Source organism: Oncorhynchus keta, chromosome 36 (genome assembly GCF_023373465.1).
Source record: "Oncorhynchus keta strain PuntledgeMale-10-30-2019 chromosome 36, Oket_V2, whole genome shotgun sequence".
NCBI classification, from domain to species: Eukaryota; Metazoa; Chordata; class Actinopteri; order Salmoniformes; family Salmonidae; genus Oncorhynchus; species Oncorhynchus keta.
This window is the reverse complement of record NC_068456.1, coordinates 8,394,003-8,418,497: the sequence shown is the minus strand read 5'-3', so window position 1 is coordinate 8,418,497 and position 24,495 is coordinate 8,394,003.

Genomic DNA, 24,495 nt, shown 5'->3' with positions numbered 1-24,495 from the left:
GCATGCGTTCTACAAGCTTTGGACAAAGAACTTCCACAGGGCCGCCATCTACAAAGTTCACTCAAAAAGGCAATAGTTCTGAACTTTGTTTGCTTTTGTTTTAATTATTTACATATTGTTAATTATCTTTAAAAGTTCCATTGGTTGAAAGCTATTGCTCAGTTATCACTTGGCTCATGTAAATTATGTTTTTGGCAAAACAAGCAGGATCGCGTCATGTGTCAGAAGCAATGGATGTTAGCAATCTTATGTTAGCTGGATAACTTATTATTATTTTTTATTTTTTATTTTTATTTCACCTTTATTTAACCAGGTAGGCTAGTTGAGAACAAGTTCTCATTTGCAACTGCGACCTGGCCAAGATAAAGCATAGCAGTGTGAACAGACAACACAGAGTTACACATGGAGTAAACAATTAGCAAGTCAATAACACAGTAGAAAAAAATGGGCAGTCTATATACAATGTGTGCAAAAGGCATGAGGAGGTAGGCGAATAATACAATTTTGCAGATTAACACTGGAGTGATAAATGATCAGATGGGCATGTACAGGTAGAGATATTGGTGTGCAAAAGAGCAGAAAAGTAAATAAATAAAAACAGTATAAAAACAGTATGGGAATGAGGTAGGTGAAAAAGGGTGAGCTATTTACCTATAGACTATGTACAGCTGCAGCGATCGGTTAGCTGCTCGGATAGCTGATGTTTGAAGTTGGAGAGGGAGATAAAAGTCTCCAACTTCAGCGATTTTTGCAATTCGTTCCAGTCACAGGCAGCAGAGTACTGGAACGAAAGGCGGCCAAATGAGGTGTTGGCTTTAGGGATGATCAGTGAGATACACCTGCTGGAGCGCGTGCTACGGATGGGTGTTGCCATCGTGACCAGTGAACTGAGATAAGGCGGAGCTTTACCTAGCATGGACTTGTAGATGACCTGGAGCCAGTGGGTCTGGCGACGAATATGTAGTGAGGGCCAGCCGACTAGAGCATACAAGTCGCAGTGGTGGGTGGTATAAGGTGCTTTAGTGACAAAACGGATGGCACTGTGATAGACTGCATCCAGTTTGCTGAGTAGAGTGTTGGAAGCCATTTTGTAGATGACATCGCCGAAGTCGAGGATCGGTAGGATAGTCAGTTTTACTAGGGTAAGCTTGGCAGCGTGAGTGAAGGAGGCTTTGTTGCGGAATAGAAAGCCGACTCTGGATTTGATTTTTGATTGGAGATGTTTGATGTGAGTCTGGAAGGAGAGTTTGCAGTCTAGCCAGACACCTAGGTACTTATAGATGTCCACATATTCAAGGTTGGAACCATCCAGGGTGGTGATGCTAGTCGGGCATGCGGGTGCAGGCAGCGATCGGTTGAAAAGCATGCATTTGGTTTTACTCGCGTTTTAAGAGCAGTTGGAGGCCACGGAAGGAGTGCTGTATGGCATTGAAGCTCGTTTGGAGGTTGGATAGCACAGTGTCCAATGACGGGCCGAAAGTATATAGAATGGTGTCGTCTGCGTAGAGGTGGATCAGGGAATCGCCCGCAGCAAGAGCAACATCATTGATATATACAGAGAAAAGAGTCGGCCCGAGAATTGAACCCTGTGGCACCCCCATAGAGACTGCCAGAGGACCGGACAGCATGCCCTCTGATTTGACACACTGAACTCTGTCTGCAAAGTAATTGGTGAACCAGGCAAGGCAGTCATCCGAAAAACCGAGGCTGTTGAGTCTGCCGATAAGAATTTGGTGATTGACAGAGTCGAAAGCCTTGGCGAGGTCGATGAAGACGGCTGCACAGTACTGTCTTTTATCGATGGCGGTTATGATATCATTTAGTACCTTGAGTGTGGCTGAGGTGCACCCGTGACCGGCTCGGAAACCAGATTGCACAGCGGAGAAGGTACGGTGGGATTCGAGATGGTCAGTGACCTGTTTGTTGACTTGGCTTTCGAAGACCTTAGATAGGCAGGGCAGGATGGATATAGGTCTATAGCAGTTTGGGTCCAGGGTGTCTCCCCCTTTGAAGAGGGGGATGACTGCGGCAGCTTTCCAATCCTTGGGGATCTCAGACGATATGAAAGAGAGGTTGAACAGGCTGGTAATAGGGGTTGCGACAATGGCGGCAGATAGTTTCAGAAATAGCGGGTCCAGATTGTCAAGCCCAGCTGATTTGTACGGGTCCAGGTTTTGCAGCTCTTTCAGAACATCTGCTATCTGGATTTGGGTAAAGGAGAACCTGGAGAGGCTTGGGTGAGGAACTACGGGGGGGCGGAGCTGTTGGCCGAGGTTGGAGTAGCCAGGCGGAAGGCATGGCCAGCCGTTGAGAAGTGCTTATTGAAGTTTTCGATAATCATGGATTTATCGGTGGAGACCGTGTTTCCTAGCCTCAGTGCAGTGGGCAGCTGGGAGGAGGTGCTCTTGTTCTCCATGGACTTCACAGTGTCCCAGAACTTTTTGGAGTTGGAGCTACAGGATGCAAACTTCTGCCTGAAGAAGCTGGCCTTAGCTTTCCTGACTGACTGCGTGTATTGGTTCCTGACTTCCCTGAACAGTTGCATATCACGGGGCTATTCGATGCTATTGCAGTCCGCCACAGGATGTTTTTGTGCTGGTCGAGGGCAGTCAGGTCTGGAGTGAACCAAGGGCTGTATCTGTTCTTGGTTCTGCATTTTTTAAGCAACACAGTGGATACTTAATGAATAGGATTGTCAATAAACTAATTCTCAACATCCATCTTTGAAGCAGTTTGTTGAGACCTTATTTTGCAACCAATCACAGGCATCTAAGCAAGCTAAATATAGTCGAAAAGGAGCATGATGTCATGATTGAGTAAATCACCTATGTGAAGCTATCCACAATAGAGATTAGCCACAATAGTGGAATTTTCTTTTCACCTTAACAATTGTTAGTGAGATGAGACGTGGTGCCATAATATACAGTGTACAAAACATTAACACCTTGCTAATATTAAGTTGTGCACCCCTTTGGGGATGACCAAATGCAATAAAGTTTTGTATAGACTCATTTTCATTTTGTTAATTACAAAAAAATTACTTTCATAGCATGTTTCACATTGGTCTTCACACTAAATTTTACAGTAACTTAAACACAAAGACAACACTTAGCTTATGATTAAAAAGGTCTAAAGTCAATGCAAGTCTCGTGTCTTTCGTGAATATATTTTTATTCATGTTATGTGTCAACTAAAATATATCCTAGACAAAATTGAAGAATGGGACAAGTAGACAAATTTAATATAAGTCAGTGATTGCATCAGTAGCATTTTGTATGAATTTGAATGGTTACATACAATACATGTTGACAGAATTGCTGCAAGAGAGAGAGAAAGAGATGTGCTCTACTCCCAGGTAAGGCCCTTGCTTCCAGTACCACTGAAAGCCACAGTATTCAGTCAGGCAATGTGAAGTTGAGATGACAATGTATTATGTACCTTTCATCACCAAAGCCATGATAACATTTACTGCACATGTTGCTGAACAATTCAACCTTTTTTTTGTTAGTGTCATCGGTATATGGACATTTAGAAACAATATTCAGTTCATAAGCATTGACTAATACCTCCAGGGCAGAGGTAGGCATCCCTGGTCTTTGAGGGCCCCAGGCACTACGTGTTTTTGATTTAACCGATCTGGAAGACCAGGTGTGTTGAATTTAGGCTTTGGTAAGGGCTTCGTTCCGTACATAAAAATGTGATAGAATGTTAAATTGAAAGGAAGTGGTGCTGTAAACTTCTAAACAACCAGTTGAAAAATGGGTAAGGGTTAGGTTGTGGGTTTAAAATGCACCGCTGCCCTTTAAATACGCCACTTGTTGCTTCAAGCCACACCCCGGCACACCCACTGAACGGAGCAAACACATCTGTCTGTTAAAAAAAAAAAAAAAAACGTTTTGGGAAAACATGACGTTCTGTACAAACCCGTTCAGCAACGTAGAAAACGTTCAAGCGAACTAAAAACACCCCCTGGTTTAGAGCCTAGTTGGATCAAAATCCTGCGGGACTCCAGGAACAGGGTTGTCCACCACAGGACCTTAGAACAGGGTTAAAGCGACTGCTGTGCGATTTATTGGGCAAGAGTTTTCTTCCAGGGCCCATATTTACAAAGCGTCTCAGAGTAAGGATAGTGATCTAGGAGGACCTCCCCCTTGTCAATGTAATTGTACTCTGTGTGAAAGCCACAGTATTACTTGTTACTTTTATTTCTTATTTGTACTGCACTGTTGGTTAGGGGCTCGTAAGTAAGCATTTCACTAAAGTCTACTACACCTGTTTTCTGCGCAGTGTCTAATACAATTTGATTTGATTTTGAAGGCAGAATTTATCCTTAAATTAGTACTCCTGAGATTCTTTGTAAATATGGGCCCTGGCCTGTCAGCATTCTGGCCTGTCAGCATTCTGGCTTGTCAGTAATGCCACTCTACCTGAAATGCAATAAAAACATGAAGAATTAGCTAACATGTCAGTAATTTAGCTAACTAGCTAATGGAACATGTAAATGTGCACTAGCATAATGAGCCAAATTATATGAAAACAGCCGATTTGTCGTAAAATTAGGAGGGACATTTTTCTTGCCAACTTTCAGTCATCAATACATCAAACAGGCAGGTGAACTAAGTAGTGTGACAACTGTTGAAAGGTCAGTAACTAGCTAATCTTTAAAAAAATATATAGCTAGTTCTTTTCTACAGTCCACTTAGCCAGCTAAAGTGAACTTTTTTTCCATTTTTTTTCACAGCCAGCTAAAGTGAACTCTGATGGTGGGAGTGAGCTAGCTTTTTTACCCCAGCATTTTCAAGATAGCTGGCAAGTTAATGGCATTTTCTTTATCAGTCAGATGAATAGCTTGCAAATATATGAATTCACCTCTGTGTGTGTATATATATATATATATGTGTGTAGCAGCACGCTAACCCAAGTTTTCGATGCATGCCTCCACACGGAAAACAAGGTAATCTGGAGAGCCGTTGTTTCCAGCAGCGGCCAGCACTGCCAGTGCTAGCCACAATAACGTTTAGCCATGATAGTGGAATTTGCGGTTCGACTTCAAAATAAAAGTTATTCATTTAAACTGATGCAAACGGATACAAATAGTGCAATCATGGTCTATTTCGATTAGATAATGCTTAATCTGTTTGGAATGTTTTTATATAAATTCAACAAAAGACAATAATTCTTAAATTTGACAAAAAACAATTGAAATCGCACTGTGGATATATTTGGTATATTATTAGGATTCCCATTAGCTGTTGCAAAAGCAGCAGCTACTCTTCCTGGGGTCCACACTAAACATGAAACATGACAAAATACAGAACATCAATAGACAAGAACAGCTCAAGGACAGAACTACATTTTAAAAAATTAATGGCAAACGTAGCCTATATATCAATGCATACACACAAACTATCATGGTCAAATAGGGGAGAGTTGTTGTGCCATGCGGTGTTGCTTTATCTGTTTTTTGAAACCAGGTTTGCTGTTTATTTGAGCAATATGAGATAGAAGGAAGTTCCATGCAATAAGGGATCTATATAACACTGTACACTTTCTTGAATTTGTTCTGGATTTAGGGTTGTGAAAAGACCCCTGGTGGCATGTCTGTGTCGAAAGACTCCGTTATTTTTATTGACAATGGTGCTGGCTCCACCAAGTCCTCACGCATTGGGCAAATTAGATATAATAATAATAATATATGCCATTTAGCAGACGCTTTTATCCAAAGCGACTTACTTATGCTTTTATTGTTGATCTCTGGTAATGTGCGACCAAACTCTGGGCCAGTAGATGCCATGCAATCTCTACCGACTCCCTATTATTTTAGAAACAGAGCAGGTTTTGGCCTTTGCATGTTAATGTCCGAAGTCTATTCACAAAAATAGATATGATTAGAATATGGGCCAAAAAGACATTAGAAACCATTACGTGTCAAATAACTGTATTTCTATTGATGGGTACACGGTTTTTAGAACGGATCGGATGAGTAAAGGAGGAGGGGTTGCAATTCATGTGAAATCCGAGTTTAACACATCTGAAATTCTCTCGATTACCAAAGCCAAACATTTTGATTTGCTTGCGGTTAAAGTGAACGCAATATAAGGACTTCCACATCACTGTAGTCGGCTGCAACATACAGACCCGCCCTCGGCTTCGGGAGACGCACTTAACTCCTGCACAAGCTAAATTACTCTAAATTCATTATTTTAGGAGATTTGAACTGGGACATGCTTACATCCTGTATCGGACTCTTTTAAAGAAATGTGTGACTCTGAATCTCGCTCAATTCATTAATGCCCTTACATGACCGAATCCCAGAGCACCTAACAAATCAACGCCATTGGACATTATTCTAACGAATACCCCTCACAAATGCACATGGACTGGGATGTTCTGTAATGATGTCAGTGATCACTGTGCAATTGCTTGTGTTAGAAATAGAAAAATGACCAAACCCAATTTATATTTGTAAAATACATTTTAGACAGTTACATGATCCGTACCATAATACTGACAGAGTAAGTCTGATTCTCAATGTTGTCACTGCTTGGGACTATTTTCATATGAAATGTGTCGATTTGTGTTGAACATGCACTTTGAATAAATTTAGAATCGGTGGAAGGGACAATCCCTGGTTGTCAGAATACTCGGCAGAATATATTGGAAAGATAAATATATCTTGGCCTCAAGCTAAAGTGCTAAGAAACAAATGCACTGGATTTATCAGGAAGTCCAAATCAGATGACTATTCAAATGCAGTCGCAGAGAACCTAAACAACCCTACCATGTTCTGGAAGCTAATCAAATCAGTGTCAGGTTCTAATCTATCCTCTGGCCTTCCTGACCATTTATGATGGATTCTAATGAGTCAGTTAAGAACAAATTCTTACTTACAATGAATGACAGCCTAGGAACAGTGGGTTAACTGCCTTGTTCAGGGGCAGAAAGACAGATTTTTACCTTGTCAGCTCAGGGACTCGATCTAGCAACGTTTCTGTTACTGGCCCAATGCTCTAACCACTAAGCTACCTGCTGTCCCAACAAACACTTTTTTTTTAAACAAGCACTTCATATCTGCTGGTTCAGTTTTTGATAATGGTGGGGCCCAGGTCTCTAATGTAAGCTCTGTTACAGTCAACTATGATATAGGCTCTCATGTGAACCATTTTAACTTTCAGCCTGTTTCTTATACTGAGGTCTATAAAGCACTAAAGGCTACGGACACTAAAAAGTCTGCAGGTCCTGACAACCTGGATCACCTACCTCTTAAAGATAGCAGCTGGTATTACTGAACCTGTGGCTTACATTTTCAACTTGAGTCTCTTGACCAATTCCATACCCAGCATTTGGAAATCAGTCCTCCCACTGCTAAAGGGTGGAGACCCCTCAGATGCTAATAACTATCGTCCTATCTCTAAACTCCCTATCCTGGCCAAAGTCTATGAATCCCTAGTGAACTCGCAGTTAAAACATCTTATTTAAAAAATAACCCACTGAGTGGGGTTCAGTCTGGCTTTAGATCGGGGCACAGCACCACAACTGCAGCTACGGCAGTGGAAAACGACATCATTAATGCACTTGATAAAAAGCAACATTGTGCTGCTCTGTTTGGATTTATCAAGGGCCTTTGATTCAGCTGACCATGAATTGTTGCTAGCTAGACTCATTGGTGTCAGTGAAGGGGCAGTAAATTAGTTCCTAAACCATCTTTCTGACAGAACACTGTGTGTGTGTGTACACACTGACAATCACAAACCTAGATCTCTTGATATTAATAGAGGTTTTACATTGTTTTACATTTTTTACATTTTTATTAATGATTTGGGAAATGGGATGCAACCAGTAAACATACATCTATATGCAGATCTATATGCAGATGATAGTCATGTTCATGTGCTCCTCTGGTTCAGGCTGTTGAAGAGCTCCAGACTGATTTTCAGTCACTGCAGGCCTCACTTTATGGTCTTGAATGTACAAAAAAACGAAATTCATGACCTTTACCAGACATAGAACTCTGCCGGAGAACGTTAGCATTGTCACATCTGATGGCTTATCCATTGAAAAAGTGTCGTCCTACAAATACCTAGGTATTTGGTTGGAGGACAAGTTGTCCTTTAAAGTTCATGTGGATAATCTTGTGACAAAGCTTAAATTGAAATAGTGTTTTTATTTTCGTAATAAGGCTTGCTTCCCGCTTATAGCTAGAAAGAAGCTTGTTCAGGCCACTTTTCTCTCTGTAATTGATTATGGCGACTTGTTTTATATGCATGCAACCTCCTCCGTCTTACAGAGACTGGACTCTGTTTATCAGGCATCCTTGTGCTTTATTACAAATGCCAAGTCACTCCCCCACCATTACACATTGTACCAAATGGTAGGTTGGACCTCACTTTATATGCACAGAAATATACATTTTTACGAGTTCATCTACAAAGCCTTTTGGGTAAACTCCCTCAATAGTCTGGTCTCCTTCACCACCAGCAGTTACCATACCCGGTCTGCTAGGTGGTTGCTACTTAAAGTCCCCAGGACATTCACAGTATTAGGCAAGACTGCCTTCTCTTCTTGTGCACCAGAGGCATGGAATAGTCTACAATCCATGCTTCATCTAGATATGTTAGTGCCACTGAATTAATTTAAAATATTGATGGGAGACCGTTACAGGGGAGTGTGAATGCTTTTTTAGTCTGGATCTTATTGTCGTATATTTTAATTATGTAATGTATTGATTGTTGCTGCCTTCTTGGCCAGGTCTCCCTTGAAAAAGAGACTCTGGGTCTCAGTGGTCTTTTCCTGGTTAAAAAAAAGGTGAAATAATAGAACTAGAACAAAGTTCTACAGTATTAGTACAAATGTGATCGATACATGTGGATGACCTTGTTCATGTAGTGTTTGTAAACACCCTGCTCGGTTGATTAATAACCTGAACCAGATTACAGGCACTGGTTACAATAAGAAGCTTCCTCTTGAGCAGACAGCTTGATGAAATCCAGTTCATATTCAGGTCCCCAAGAAAGTAGACTCTGTTTACATCACATACATACACTATCAAGCATTTCACACACATTATTTATATACTGACTGTTAGCACTTGGTGGCCTATAGAAACACCGCAAAGAAAAGGCTTTAGATGTGCCAGGTGAACCTGCAACCACAACACTTGACAGAAGATATTATTTAAGCATTACAGGGATATGGCTCTGAATACAGTTGAAGGTTTACATACACACCGTAGCCAAATAATTTTAAACTCAGTTTTTCAACAATTCCTGACGTTTAATCCTAGTAAAAAATTCCCTGTATTCGGACAGTTAGGATCACAACTTTTTTAAGAATGTCAAATGTCACATTATATCGACATAACCTGAAAGGCCGCGAAGCAAGGAAGAAGCCACTGCTCCAAAACCGCGATAGAAAAGCCAGACTACGGTTTGCAACTTCACATGGGTACAAAGATTGTACATTTTGGAGAAATGTCCTCTGGTCTGATGAAACAAAAATATAACTGTTTGGCCATAATGACCATCGTTATGTTTGGAGGAAAAAGAGGGAGGCTTGCAAAAAAGTTCAAGCTTGGTCGCAAATGGGTCTTCCAAATGGACAATGACCCCAAGCAAACTTCCAAAGTTGTGGCAAAATGGCTTCAGGACAACAAAGTCAAAGTTTGCGACCAAGCTCTAACTTCCTGACTGATGTCTTGAGATGTTGCTTCAATATATCCACATAGTTTTCCTGCCTCATGATGCCATCTATTTTGTGAAGTGCACCAGTCCCTCTTCCAGCAAAGCACAACACAACATGATGCTGCCACGCCCGTGCTTCACAGTTGGGATGGTGTTCTTCGGCTTGCAAGCATCCCCCTTTCCCTCCAAACATAACGATGGTCATTATGGCCAAACAGTTCTATTTTTGCTTCATCAGACCAGAGGACATTTCTCCAAAAAGTACGATCTTTGTACCCATGTGGAGTTGCAAACTGTAGTCTGGCTTTTTTTTTTATGGCGGTTTTGGAGCAGTGTCTTCTTCCTTGCTGAGTGGCCTTTCAGGTTATGTCCATATAGTACTTGTTTTACTGTGGATATAAAAGTGGCAGTAATAAAGCCTCTCTTGAAAAAGCCAGACCTTGACCCAGAAAATATAAAAAAACTATCGGCCTATATCGAATCTTCCATTCCTCTCAAAAATTTTAGGAAAGGCTGTTGCGCAGCAACTTACTGCCTTCCTGAAGACAAACAATGTATACGAAATGCTTCAGTCTGGTTTTAGACTCCATCATAGCACTGAGACGGCACTTGCGAAGGTGGTAAATTACATTTTAATGGCATCGGACCGAGGCTCTGCATCTGTCCTCGTGCTTCTAGACCTTAGTGCTGCTTTTGATACAATCGATCACCACATTCTTTTGGAGAGATTGGAAACCCAAATTGGTCTATACGGACAAGTTCTGGCCTGGTTTAGATCTTATCTGTCGGAAAGATATCAGTTTGTCTCTGTGAATGGTTTGTCCTCTGACAAATCAACTGTAAATTTCGGTGTTCCACAAGGTTCCGTTTTAGGACCACTATTGTTTTCACTATATATTTTACCTCTTGGGGATGTTATTCGAAAACATAATGTTAACTTTCACTGCTATGCGGATGACACAGACACCTGTACATTTCAATGAAACATGGTGAAGCCCCAAAATTGCCCTTGCTAGAAGCATGTGTTTCAGACATAAGGAAGTGGATGGCTGCAAACTTTCTACTTTTAAACTCGGACAAAACAGAGATGCTTGTTCTAGGTCCCAAGAAACAAAGAGATCTTCTGTTGAATCTGACAATTAATCTTAATGGTTGTACAGTCATCTCAAATAAAACTGTGAAGGACCTCGGCGTTACTCTGGACCCTGATCTCTCTTTTGAAGAACATATCAACACCATTTCAAGGACAGCTTTTTTCCATCTACGTAACATTGCAAAAATCAGAAACTTTCTGTCCAAAAATGATGCAGAAAATGTATCCATGCTTTTGTCACTTCTAGGTTAGACTACTGCAATGGTCTACTTTCCGGCTACCCGGATAAAACACTAAATAAACTTCAGTTGGTGCTAAATACGGCTGCTAGAATCCTGACTAGAACCAACAAATTTGATCATATTACTCCAGTGCTAGCCTCTCTACACTGGCTGATTTCAAGGTTTTACTGCTAACCTACAAAGCATTACATGGGCTTGCTCCTACCTATCTCTCTGATTTGGTCCTGCCGTACATACCTATACGTACGCTACGGTCACAAGACGCAGGCCTCCTAATTGTCCCTAGAATTTCTAAGCAAACAGCTGGAGGCAGGGCTTTCTCCTATAGAGCTCCATTTTTATGGAACGGTCTGCCTACCCATGTCAGAGACGCAAACTCGATCTCAACCTTTAAGTCTTTACTGAAGACTCATCTCTTCAGTGGGTCATATGAATGAGTGTAGTCTCGCCCAGGATTGGGAAGGTGAACGGAAAGGCTCTGGAGCAACAAACTGCCCTTGCTGTCTCTGCCTGGCCGGCTCCCCTCTTTCCACTGGGATTCTCTGCCTCTAACCCTAGTACAGGGGCTGAGTCACTGGCTTACTGGGGCTCTCTCATGCCGTCCCTGGAAGGGGTGCGTCACCTGAGTGGGTTGATTCACTGATGTGGTCATCCCGTCTGGGTTGGCACCCCCCCTTGGGTTGTGCCATGGCGGAGATAGTTGTGGGCTATACTCAGCCTTGTCTCAGGATGGTAAGTTGGTGGTTGAAGATATCCCTCTAGTGGTGTGGGGGCTGTGCTTTGGCAAAGTGGGTGGGGTTATATCCTTCCTGTTTGGCCCTGTCTGGGGGTGTCCTCGGATGGGGCCACAGTGTCTCCTGACCCCTCCTGTCTCAGCCTCCAGTATTTATGCTGCAGTAGTTTGTGTCGTTGGGCTAGGGTCAGTTTGTTATATCTGGAGTACTTATCCTGTCCTATTTGGTGTCCTGTGTGAATCTAAGTGTGCGTTCTCTAATTCTCTCCTTCTCTCTTTCTTTCTCTCTCTTGGAGGACCTGACCCCTAGGACCATGCCCCAGGACTACCTGACATGATGACTCCTTGCTGTCCCCAGTCCACCTGGCCGTGCTGCTGCTCCAGTTTCAACTGTTCTGCCTTATTATTATTCGACCATGCTGGTCATTTATGAACATTTGAACATCTTGGCCATGTTCTGTTATAATCTCCACCCGGCACAGCCAGAAGAGGACTGGCCACCCCACATAGCCTGGTTCCTCTCTAGGTTTCTTCCTTGGTTTTGGCCTTTCTAGGGAGTTTTTCCTAGCCACCGTGCTTCTACACCTGCATTGCTTGCTGTTTGGGGTTTTAGGCTGGGTTTCTGTACAGCACTTTGAGATATCAGCTGATGTACGAAGGGCTATATAAATAAATTTGATAAATACTTTTGTTCCTGTTTCCTCCAGCATCTTCACAAGGTCCTTTGCTGTTCTGGGATTGATTTGCACTTTTCTCAAAACAAGGTACGTTCATCACTAGGAGACAGAACGCGTCTCCTTCCTGAGCGGCATGACGGCTGCATGGTCCCATGGTGTTTATACTTGCGTACTATTGTTTGTACAGATGAATGTGGTACCTTCAGGCATTTGGAAATTGCTCCCAAGGATGAACCAGACTTGTGGAGGTCTCCAATTTTTTTTTTCTGAGGTCTTGGCTGATTTCTTTTGATTTTCCCTTGATGTCAAGCAAAGAGGCACTGAGTTTGAAGGTAGGCCTTCAAATACATCCACAGGTACACCTCCAATTGACTCAAAGGATGTTATTTAGCCTATCAGAAGCTTCTAAAGCCATGACATCATTTTCTGGAATTTCCCAAGCTGTTTAAAGACACAGACAACTTAGTGTATGTAAACTTCTGACCCACTGGAATTGTGATACAGTGAATTATAAGTGAAATAATGTGTCTGTAAATAATTGTTGGAAAAATTACTTGTATCATGCACAAAGTAGATGTCCTAACCAACTTGCCCAAACTATACTTTGTTAACAAGAAATTTGTGGAGTGGTTGAAAAATGAGTTTTAATGACTCAAACCTAAGTGTATGTAAACTTCAGACTTCAACTGTATGCATACATAGCGTAACAATATCCTGATTATTTGTATCATTCCATTGAGTAGTTGTTTGTCAATCATCACGTGCGCCATCACGTGCGCTACAAAACAACAGCGTCTAGGTATGCACATGGAGATCCTATTAATCTAATTCTATGGGTGTGCACCTGAATTCAACTTTTCGCAAATTTTCTCCTGATGTGATTTAAGCATTGTTGTGGATGTAGAACATCCAATGTTGTTTTTCTACCAAAAAAGTGAGAAAATAAACTAAATAGAAATGATAGGGCCCTAGAGTTCCCATTTCTCAGGTGGTGAGTTAGCACTAATTGAATCAGACCTATATGTCATATTAGTGCACAAAATTAAGTTAAAATCATCTCTATAGAACCCCAAAAAATCGGGAGGCCTTTTTTGATGGTAAAATATAACAATAATAGCCTAATTGTCAACCCAAAATTCATGACAGTCACATGATTAGGTTGCATATCTCAATATCTTGCAATCCTGCTTGGACATGTTGGACGTAACTTATTTATTGAATACCATCTCAGTATTCTAAATGACACTTCTTATTAAGCATTGGGAATTACTTTATACACCTGATATTTTGGGGTGTGACCAAATCGTGGGCTGGTGCCACCAACTGAAACAGTTAGTGGCATCAGTCCCAACAGGGGAACTGGTTAGTCTGGGGGCCTGCTGATTTGAATTGCTTACTAATATTAAATCACATTGTCCACTCAATCAATTCATTTTTTCAGTTTAACTGTTGGCATTGAGATATCGTAAAGCTGTAATGAGACACAATAAAAAGGTTGTTGAGAATTCCCACTGCTAATGATGTGTCCTGGTGGGCCCACGCACTCCATCACACATGTCCACTTGGAGAGAGACTAACAAGGCACTGACCTGAGCAGGAAAAAGGACTGCCAACCTGACCAATAGCAACGGATCAGTGGCCCGGAGAGGTCATGCTAGTTTGAGGAGCAAGTTTATGGCCCGCTAGTCTCTCATTACCATCTCACTCCACCCATCCCCCGAAGGTGCCAGAGAGACGACAGACTAGCGGGTCACAGGTGTAAGTGAATCGCAGACCAGCTCAACTGGAGAACCGATACTTGAAGACCCTTCAATAATACATTCATTTTGAAACCATAGACTTTTTTTTGTGTGTGCAATGTTGACAACCACTAACAATGAAATTCTGTGAGAAAGGTGTGAAATGTAGGGTGTGATGAGGGTGGGATGAAAACATGAAGTAAGAGTGAACAGCCCCAGCTATCCCCATATGGCCATATAGTATAATTAAATCTAGCTTACACAGTACACACTAATAAATCAGATCACAATGGTCTCAGAGGAGCATTCATACCCAGCCACCTACAGGGGATGTCATCTGTTGGAGTCAAGAGCATTAATGACCATGTGATGGGACACAATTGGCATGTTCGTCATTGCAGCCGACTTTAAAGGCGAGCCAAGGCTGACTGATCTGCAAATCCCCTTGCATCATAAATAACTAGTCAATATTACTTGTAAGTCAGTCACAATTTACTCATGATACATCAGGGTTTTGATGCTCTTGAACACGGTCACTGTGAGCAACAGGAAGTGCTGTGAGTAATGTGGTAGGAATTGCTGTCCTACCTTGTCCGTAGTAGACTGCTTACAGGGTAAGGAAACCAATATGTAACTGTATAATTTGGGTGAAGCTTTGCACACGCTTGCCAATCACTTTTTTGGTTACTACATGATTTCATAGTGTTGATGTCTTCACTATTATTCTACAGTGTAGAAAATAGTAAAAACAAAAACCCTTGAATGAGTATGTGTCCAAACTTTTGACTGGTACTGTAAGAGGAAGAACATTCAATGATTTGCAAGCATTCTGAGGCCTTATGCATTCTTAGTAGGCCTAATGTAAACAATCAGATAACTGCACTAGACTGATCTATTGTGCAATGAGGTACAGAAGACAATGTGATGGTGTAATAGGTGAGCGAATGAGAGACTATTTAGAAGACCATACATTACATTATATGAACCTCTCCAAAGCAGGCTGATGCAGAACTTTCAAAGGTTTTCATGGCATGTTTGACAGAAATTGCAGTTCAACTTTGAGGTCCTAGTTACTTTTTTTTCCCACAAACAAGAAGGTTCTTCAATCTGTTTTACACCATTTATGTATGATTCATTTTGTGTAATTACAATCAAGGACCGGCACTCCTAATTGAATTGAAATGGGCACGCCGATTCTGAATGTCCCATCCAGTAAACCAGAACAGTTAAGACTGGTTTGGAAGTCAATGGCTGCCAAGTTAGTGATCATTCCTTTTTAGATGGGGTATGTTAGTAGCCTGGCAACTCACACCAAGTTATTCTGCTGCTCTGTCGTTTGCTACATACTTTAGTCTGAGACTGCCATCATTGAAGTCGTTTTTGGTGACCAGGGGCATGAGTTGGTCAAAACAAAGTCTAACCAATCAGAGTATCAATGCCAATTACACATTTTCAAACCACTGCTTTACCAATGTGGGTTTTGGTTCTGGCCCAACCCATCGGTTTCTGGACCAATCAGATGACCCCGAATGTGTTCACATTTTGTGACAGGTCTGGGAGGTACTCAGATCCAAACTCATTGCGGAGAAGAAACTAACGTCCATGGGTGTGGCATAGCGTTTGACTGTCAGGAGTCTGGGTAACCAGACAAGTAGGTTATCCTGGCCCAGCTCTGCATGTGTTATAGCCAACTCCTCTTACTATCAGTGTCATGCCACTGGACATGTAGGGATGAGTATCTTGAATGGTGTAAAGCATTGTTCGGCTACAATAAAGTTCTGTAAAGTTCTGGCTCAGCAGATTTAGTTAGATGGGAATTCAATGAAGAGTCCTAACTCTTCAGCTCTGATTAGAAGGGAGGTGGAAGACTTTCAACCTCAAAACTAGTCTATACGCAATCATGGTATATTCTTTAAGTACCAATAAAACTCATTTGCGTAGATAACCGTGGCTTTATATACTTGTGTTTTGGTCTGGGTTTGTGTTTGGCCATGAATATGTGAGATTGGTCTGCTTTATGTCCTTCTTTAGTCCTAATGAAAAAAGGAAATGTTGCCATCTAGAGGGGTTAAGACAGAAAGTGTATTAGCGATATTGCTACAGTATCACAGATAGTGAGAAGGGTCATATAGGCCAAAATCACCAGCAATGAGTCATTTGTGAAGATGTGAATGCACATCCCTTACTGATAAAATATGTGAGCATGTTTACTGAACCAATGAACCAGCTATAGTGCGATACAATGCAAGACCTGCATCATAATAGGATGTGCATTCAAGCAATTAACCTTGTTTCATTAGAGCTCACCGGGTTAGTCGCCAGTCTCCTTTCTCCTTCCTGTGTATTGTCAAGAGTTCTGTTCATCCCATCAACGATAGTTCATTCCCCACCACCAACCTTAATACTGTAGATTGCCTTATTGGCCCCAATTATAACAAATGTATAAAGGCTTTCCACATGTAAAATAAACCCCTATGTCAATTTCCCCCCAAAAGCTGTGCTTTATAAAGTGTGAAAGAGTTCTAGCCTGGCGCAGGGCAGGTGTATTTGTCAAATTCAAATGTTTATTGGTCGCCTACACAGGTTTGCTGATGTTATCACAGGTGCAGCGAAATGCTTATGTTTCTAGCGCCAACAGTGCAGTAATATCTAGCAGTACAATAACGATACACACATAATAAAAAATTAAGTAATTAAGAAATAGAGCGAGCAGTGTTTACAGTGCATTCGGAAAGTGTTCAGAACCCTTGACTTTTCCCCAAAAATCTTTACAGCCTTATTCTAAAAAGTATGAAATAGTCCCGTCCCCCCCTCAATCTACACACAATACCCCATAATGACAAAGCTGTTTTAGAATTTATTTAAAAAAAAACACAAATATCACAATTGCATTTTTGAAGCACCTTTGACAACGATTACAGCTTCCAGTCTTCATGGATATGACGCTACAAGCTTGGCACACCTGTATTTTGGAGAGTTTCTCCATGCATGCTGAGGAACTTTAAGCTTTTGACCCTCTCCACTGCAGCCCAGACGATGTGGATGGGTGCGTGCTCTCTCTGCTGTCTCCTGTAGTCCACGATCATCTCCTTCGTTTTGTTTACGGTGAGGGAGAAGTTATTTTCCTGGCACCACTCCGCCAGGGCCCTCACCTCCTCCCTGTAGGCTGTCTCACTGTTGTTGTGTCAGCAAACTTGATGATTGAGTTGGAGACGTGAATAGCCACGCAGTCATGGGTGAACTGGGAGTACAGGAGGGGGCTGAACACACATCCCTGTGGGGCCCCCATGTTGAGGATCAGCATGGCGGAGGTGTTGTTGACTACCTTCACCAACTGGGGTCGCCCCGTAAGGAAGTCTAGGACCCAGTTGAGTTGCGACTCCAAACTGTTGTTTTGCCTCTTTGAATGCCTTACGGAGGTCATAGCTAGTCTGTACACATCCATGCTCCCAGTCACCTTGCCATGGTTAAATGTGGTGGTTCGTGCTTTCAGTGTTGCTTGAATCTGTTTTTTTGGTTAGAATCATCACAGTAGGAACAACCTTCTCTATGCGCTTCCTGATGAACCCAGTCACAGAGTCAGTGTATACGTCGATACTATTCCCAGAGGCGATGCGCAGCATTTTCTAGTCTGCGTAATGAAAACAAACAGTCTTGAAGCATAGATTCCGATTTGTCAGACCAACCTTGAACAGTCCTTATCACATGTGCTTCCTGTTTAAGTTTCTGTCTATTGGCAGGGAGGAGCAGGATGGAGGTGTGATCTGATTTGCTGAAGGGAGGGGGGCTTGTAGCCTTCCCAGAGGGGATAGTAACAATGGTCAAGCTTGTCATCTCCACGTATAGCACGTGTTGGTAGAATTTCTGGAACGTTTTCCTTAGATTGCCTTTATTAAAATCCCCAGCTACAATAAATGCGGCCTCAGGATATGCAGTATCCAAAGTCCAGTGAAGTTCCATAAGAGCCATTGCTGTGTCGGCTTAGGAGGGAATATACACGGCAGTGACAATCACAGAAGAAAATAATCTTGATCTAATGCATTCTGCATTTGATGGTGCCATATTCCAGATCCGGAGAACAAAAGGACTTGAGTTCCTGTACGTTACCACAATCCCACCATGAGTAGTTTATCATGAGACATACCCCTCCGCCTTTTTTCCCCCCAGAGAGTTCTTTCTTCCTGTCCTTGCGATGATCAGAGAATCCCGCTGGCTGTATGGACGGGGACAATATATCCGGAGAGCCATGATTCCATAAAACAGAGTATGTTACAGTCCCTTATGCATCTCTGAAAGGAGATCCTCGCCCAAAGCTCATCTACTTTATTGTGCAGAGACTGAAAGTTAGCGAATAATATACTCGGAAGCGGTGGATGGTTTGCTCTCCACCTGAGCCTGACTAGAACCCCACCTCTGCAAGGGCTGGGCGATATATCGAATTAATTTGATTTATTCGAATGCATGTTTTAGCACGATATTCCAAATGCCTGTATCGCAAGAATCAATGTCTTTTTCCCCCACGTTTTCATGAGCGTTTATGTCTGCTTGTTCTCATGTAGTATTTTTGGTCTCGTCTCCTTCGCTCCTTCTGTGCTGTGTGCACCTTCCCTACAGTGCCTTCGGAAAGTATTAACACCCCTTGACTTTTTCCACATTATATTGTGTTAGCTTCAGCAAGCACACTAATAACTATTGGTAGAAACCAATAGATATTATTCAATATGGTATTGTTTGATTGAAATGAGCAAGGTATATCCCATTATCGTCACCTACTGTACCTCTAACCTTCCTCTTAGCATACAATTATATATATATATATATATATTTTTATTAAAGGAGAAAAGGATATTTTTTAAAGGAGATAAGAGTTCTGATCCTCTTACATATTTGATAGTTTGACAGGACAAATGAAAGTACATATAGGGAGAAACTGGTTCAATTAGATTTAAAAATGTACTTCATATTCATCACATCCAGCACCACCCCAACATCAACATACACTCCCCCAAGTATTTATTTGTACAGTGAAGCTGCGATTTTAACCCATTATGAGTAGACACGCCTGATTATAACTGGTTAAAATCACATGATACACACCAGATGACCTCATCGGAAACACTTGTCTTCCTCCATCTTTTAAATGAAAATGTTTAACCACTATTAAAGTATGACTTAAGGTATAGATGATTTGTGAAGCATTTATGTTGTGCTTATGAAGACAAAGTATGCTATATAAAGCCTTTTAAAAGTTGTAATTCATTTAAAGTGGAACCAAAGGATTTCCTTTTGCCACTGGATGGCAGGCACACCAAGTACATGTGATCATGCAGAGACAGTTTTGGAACTCACCTATGCTAAATTAGTTGGCAATGTGAAAACTAGTTGTGGCAATCAGGCTGGCAATCAGGCTGGCATGTGACATTAACGATCCATCCTCCGGCAAGTCATTCACATAGTCTAACATTATGAAGAAAGTTAAAGGTTTGATGAGATTGTTCTGTGGATTTCATCGCTGATATTACTTGTTTCACTCTGCGATATCCACTTGGATTTTACAGATAATGTGACTGCTTGCCAGTCAAAGAGACGATAGCAACCCGATTTTAAAACTGGCTGTAGGTCTGAGAACCAATGTCAATACAGCCAATATGTACTGTCCATCCTTGAATAGTTCACGTATGGGATGTTCATAAAATGGCATACCACAGTTGCTCTGCACAGATCACGAGTTGCGAATCATAGATTGGATCTTTTTTTTTTCTTTTATAATCTTAAAATACCATGTTATGCTCACTAAGGCTGTTAAGTTAACTCAAAGTTTCATGTATTTGTCCACTACGTCACATCAATATGAGCTATTGTTCACTTCACAATAATCTCTGTTTTGTGTGGGTCTGGTCTTACATTGCATCCAGAGGACACAACTTTGATCCGACTTAACCTAGGCCTTAACCTAGGTACGTCACACTTCATGTTTCAAGTAACTATACAAGTCAGAGATTCCTAGGAGTAGGAGCTGAACTCTGATTTGACCATTCCATGCATATACTGTATCAAACATCTGCCTGGATCTTCAGTAACACTTTGGGTTTAAGCTGGGGATGGAACTATTTCGTCCCGTAGGAGGGGAGACAGGCAGCAGACAGTGGTATCTGATCTGATTTAACAGTAATAGACTTGACTTGGACTGAAATAGTATTTTATAAGAAGAACAGGAGCTCAAGCAGTAGAGAATTTGAGGTGCCGGTACTCAGCTTCGGTGAGCTCCGGCCCAAGTCAAGCACTGGTAGTAGATGACCATGGAAAGTCATCATGTTTGGAGTTTCTCTATTTACTGTCGCTACATAATCTCAAACTGGTCACAATTGACAATAACTAATTGTTTTTACTTCCCCCCCAACTGCTACAAATACAGTACTAATACAATTAACGATAACCATAATAATTACAATGATTTTTGGTATAAAAATAATACAAATAGACACAATGGCATTTTCCCTCAAATCCCTTCACATTGTAACCTCGACAAAGCACAGCCATCATTTGTGCCACAAAATTCACCACACGTCGGCTATCACAATGAAGCATTGAGAAAAAGAGCTTTTAAGAACCTTCATAGAAATTAGTCAAACTAAGAATGTGTTCTAACCGATACAACTGGGCAAAAACATTAACAAAGAAGTAAATCAATAGAGTAAGTGATCATGACATGTAAAAGTGTCCCTGTAACTGTTTGACTTTGATGAAGACTTCATCTTTAGCAAATAATAATATTTTGAATCCCGGGAAAGATACAGAAGCATAGCGTGCAATTTGGCCTGGCTGGCACAGTGTGCATGTTCCTCTGTATTGGACACTGGTGAGACTCACCCCCCCCCACCACCCTTCGCCTCAACAAGCAGAGAGGAGACTTTTCGTCGGAGAGGAGTTGATTGACGTACCCGCTCGTCACGTCATTTTGAACATGCTAGAGACTTACCGTTTATTGCAGTGGCTTTAGCTCCATCCCCTCTTTCTTCCGATATAAAGCTGGCGTCTATTCCATAACACGGGGCCTCGTTTTTCTACACATGGGAATCTAGGCAAGAAATTGTCACAAATTCGTATGCAAAACCCAAAACGTTTGAGCTGGCAACTCATAAGACCCCACCAGTGTCGCTTGTTTTGCTCTACGACATCCAAACTCTACGGCAGTCGTCTGACGCCCGCGTCCAAATTTCAAAGGGGTTCTTCTCACAAAACCATGTGGCTCAAATGGTTCAGTCTGGCCAGATCACAGGGCAGGGATTACAGCTGTGTCTTTCACACCTGGATTGTGCGACATTTGGCCAGTATTCCTTTAAAAATTCTGTCAAATTGGTTGTTGATCATTGCTAGACAACCATTTTCAGGTTTTGCCATAGATTTAAGTAGATTTTGTCTGAATACTTTCCGAGTGCACTGTACACCACACACATATTTAAAAAAAAGATATATATATACCCCTCCCCTAACTGGAGTAAATTTATGAACAACACTTTGGCTTCTACTTCCAGATTATACATAAATGATGTACACAATCTATTTTCCAATAGTTATCTTTCATTTGTTTTTACTTCTATCCTTCAGCTACCCTCAACCCCTCCCATCTATTTCTGAAGACCATCCAGTTTGATTTCTATTTGCCAAATATTCTTAACTGTGCGGTCTCACAAAAGTTCTGAACCTATACACATTTCACACACACAGTATATTTTACATGAGTCATCTTATTAGTCCCGACCCCCCCACAGGAATGTGTCTGGTCTATTTATACAATAGTGTTTAAGATATCTTTACTCCACTGACACAGGGTGTTGCCGTTAGTTTAACTGATGTTGCGCAAGAGAAGTCTAACTTTTTGATGGAAGGTTCAATGTATCTTTGAACCGTCACACAGCAGTTCCTCTGCCTGAGATGGAGTTCTTAAATTGACCACATAAATACTAATCTGGGTTGGGTCTTAGGGCCTAACCTAATGTCTTTATCTGGATTTTGTGGACTGTTCTTGAATCTATTCCCTCAGCTTAAAAATGTAGATTTTTTTCTTGTAGTCTCTCATGATCAAGCAGCTGACCAGTGTGACCAGCTGACATTTCTGCAAATCAACATGACGAGAGCATGGTATTGTAAGGTTCTATCTGCGTTTTTGTCAACATTTTATTATTGACGTAGCCTTGTTCTGTTCAATGTTCTCTACCTATATAATACTCTAAATATCCCCAATTCATGTTAAGTTCAAAAGAGTACAAGATAAAACAAAGCAACGGGGGTTCAGAATTATAAAGCCAATTATCTCAGAATAATCTTGTGCAGATAGAACCTTGTCTCAAGCTCTCAATGATTGATTTAGCTTTGAAGCTGCCCTTAAAGAATGAATCTGGTTCAGGTTTCTGTGATCTTGTCTGGTCATTCCGTATATTCATACTTTTAAGCAGTTAATGACACATATAGGGCCAGGAGTTTTTCCTGAGCATGTGACCTGACCCAAACCATATAATATATGATTCTGGTCATCGAGATCTGTGTCTGGAGGTATTTCTTCTTCAAGCATTAAGATGGTCATTTCGGAACCATTTACTAATCCATAGATTAGTCCTATGGAGGAAGGATTGTTGACCATTTTAATCTAAAAGTATAAGGGATAAACGCCGACGTTCTGTACATTTATGAAATGTATGAATAATGACTAAAATGATGTATACATTTAACGTAGAGCTATAACTAAACAGAATACTACCCTGTCACTGTATGATTGTATGAAACTTATTAGAATCATAAAACTAAATCTAATGTGTGTAGTTTTAGTCAAGAATTAGAACAAGGACTTCCTGTTCCTTTTTAGTATGTGAGCAGGGTGCAAGTGTGAAATGGAGCTATCGTCAAACAGGCTGGACTGTGTTCCTTACAGGACATTCTGTCCCCACCCAGGGAGGGGAGAGACCTTGGGCTTGTAGTAGATTGTCTGCCACCTGTTAAACAATGTATGAGTTGGAGAAGACTTGTGAGCTATGTTGCCATTGTATCTGAGAGGAGGAGGGACATTTGACGAAATGTGAGGTATATTGACCAATGTACCGGAAATTATAAGGAGAGCTCTCTAAATAAACATTCCTGAGAATTGTAGCTGGGCCTCCGACTGATTCATTCCAACCAGTTTCCTACAAATTCTGGGTATCAGGCTGAGTAATCAATTCAATTGGGTTTATGAACACTGAGAACATAATTCTCGTGACAACATTACCTCGGAAGTAATGGATGACACAGCGGGATGAGGCGGAGCCCAGTCCCTTTGCGGAGTTAATCTTTCCAAGGTAATGTACAGAACGGAGGCGTTTGTCCCACTTATACCACAGTTGCCAAAGAAAACATGAAAGCAGACATGTATCGGTAGAAACACTTTCCCCCGTTCATATTTTCAGTTATATAATCGAATTCATACTTTCTCATATTTTAGTTGCTAGAGATGCGATCCAGTCGTTCGATTACATTACCTTGGAAAATGTAGATGGTACAAAGCAAACATTTGGGTTATTTGAAGCTTCACCCCTTGTTCTGTAATGAGTATTTTTTTGATGTCAATAAAAAAAACATGTACATAATTTATGAATATTGAAAAATAAACATGAATATAGAAAACTATTTGATTAGGCACTTTTTTTTTAAATTGTTGAACCTAATATACTCTACCGGCATATCAAAGTTCCAGGGTGGGATCTCTGCTAGTTTTAAAGTTATGGCCCATTTTATACAGACAAATTGGCATAGTAGGTCATGTAACAAATAACAGCCCTCCTTTTACAATACTTGTAACATTGCACATACTGCAAATTACCAGCAGAGGGTGACCATTTTCACATTCACTCTTGGAAAATGCTTACAAATTGGATCTTAACTTTAAAAGTAGCAGAGATGCCATTAGAAAATATGAAACAATTAGCCAAATTTTTAAAAAAATACAAAATACTACTCATATTACTGAGCAAGCTGTAAAGCTTCACATGACACGCTTTGTAGCACCTACAGATTAAACACCATGGAGTCTTAAACTTGGATCAATTATTTCTCAATTATGCTTTTAGATACAAAATGTAATTTCAACAATCCTTCCTCAAATTACTGTTCTATGGATTACATTGTGTGAATCATGGTCTTTGTTGTTCTGTGTTTCGGGAGGAATCACATGTGTGACACACTTCGAAGACACTCCTTCTTGTACGAGGTCACCACGGCCTAGCTAGCAACGGATCCAAATCAAGTGTGCCCAATACTGTACTTGTAAAAACAACATCTATACATAACCAAACATCATA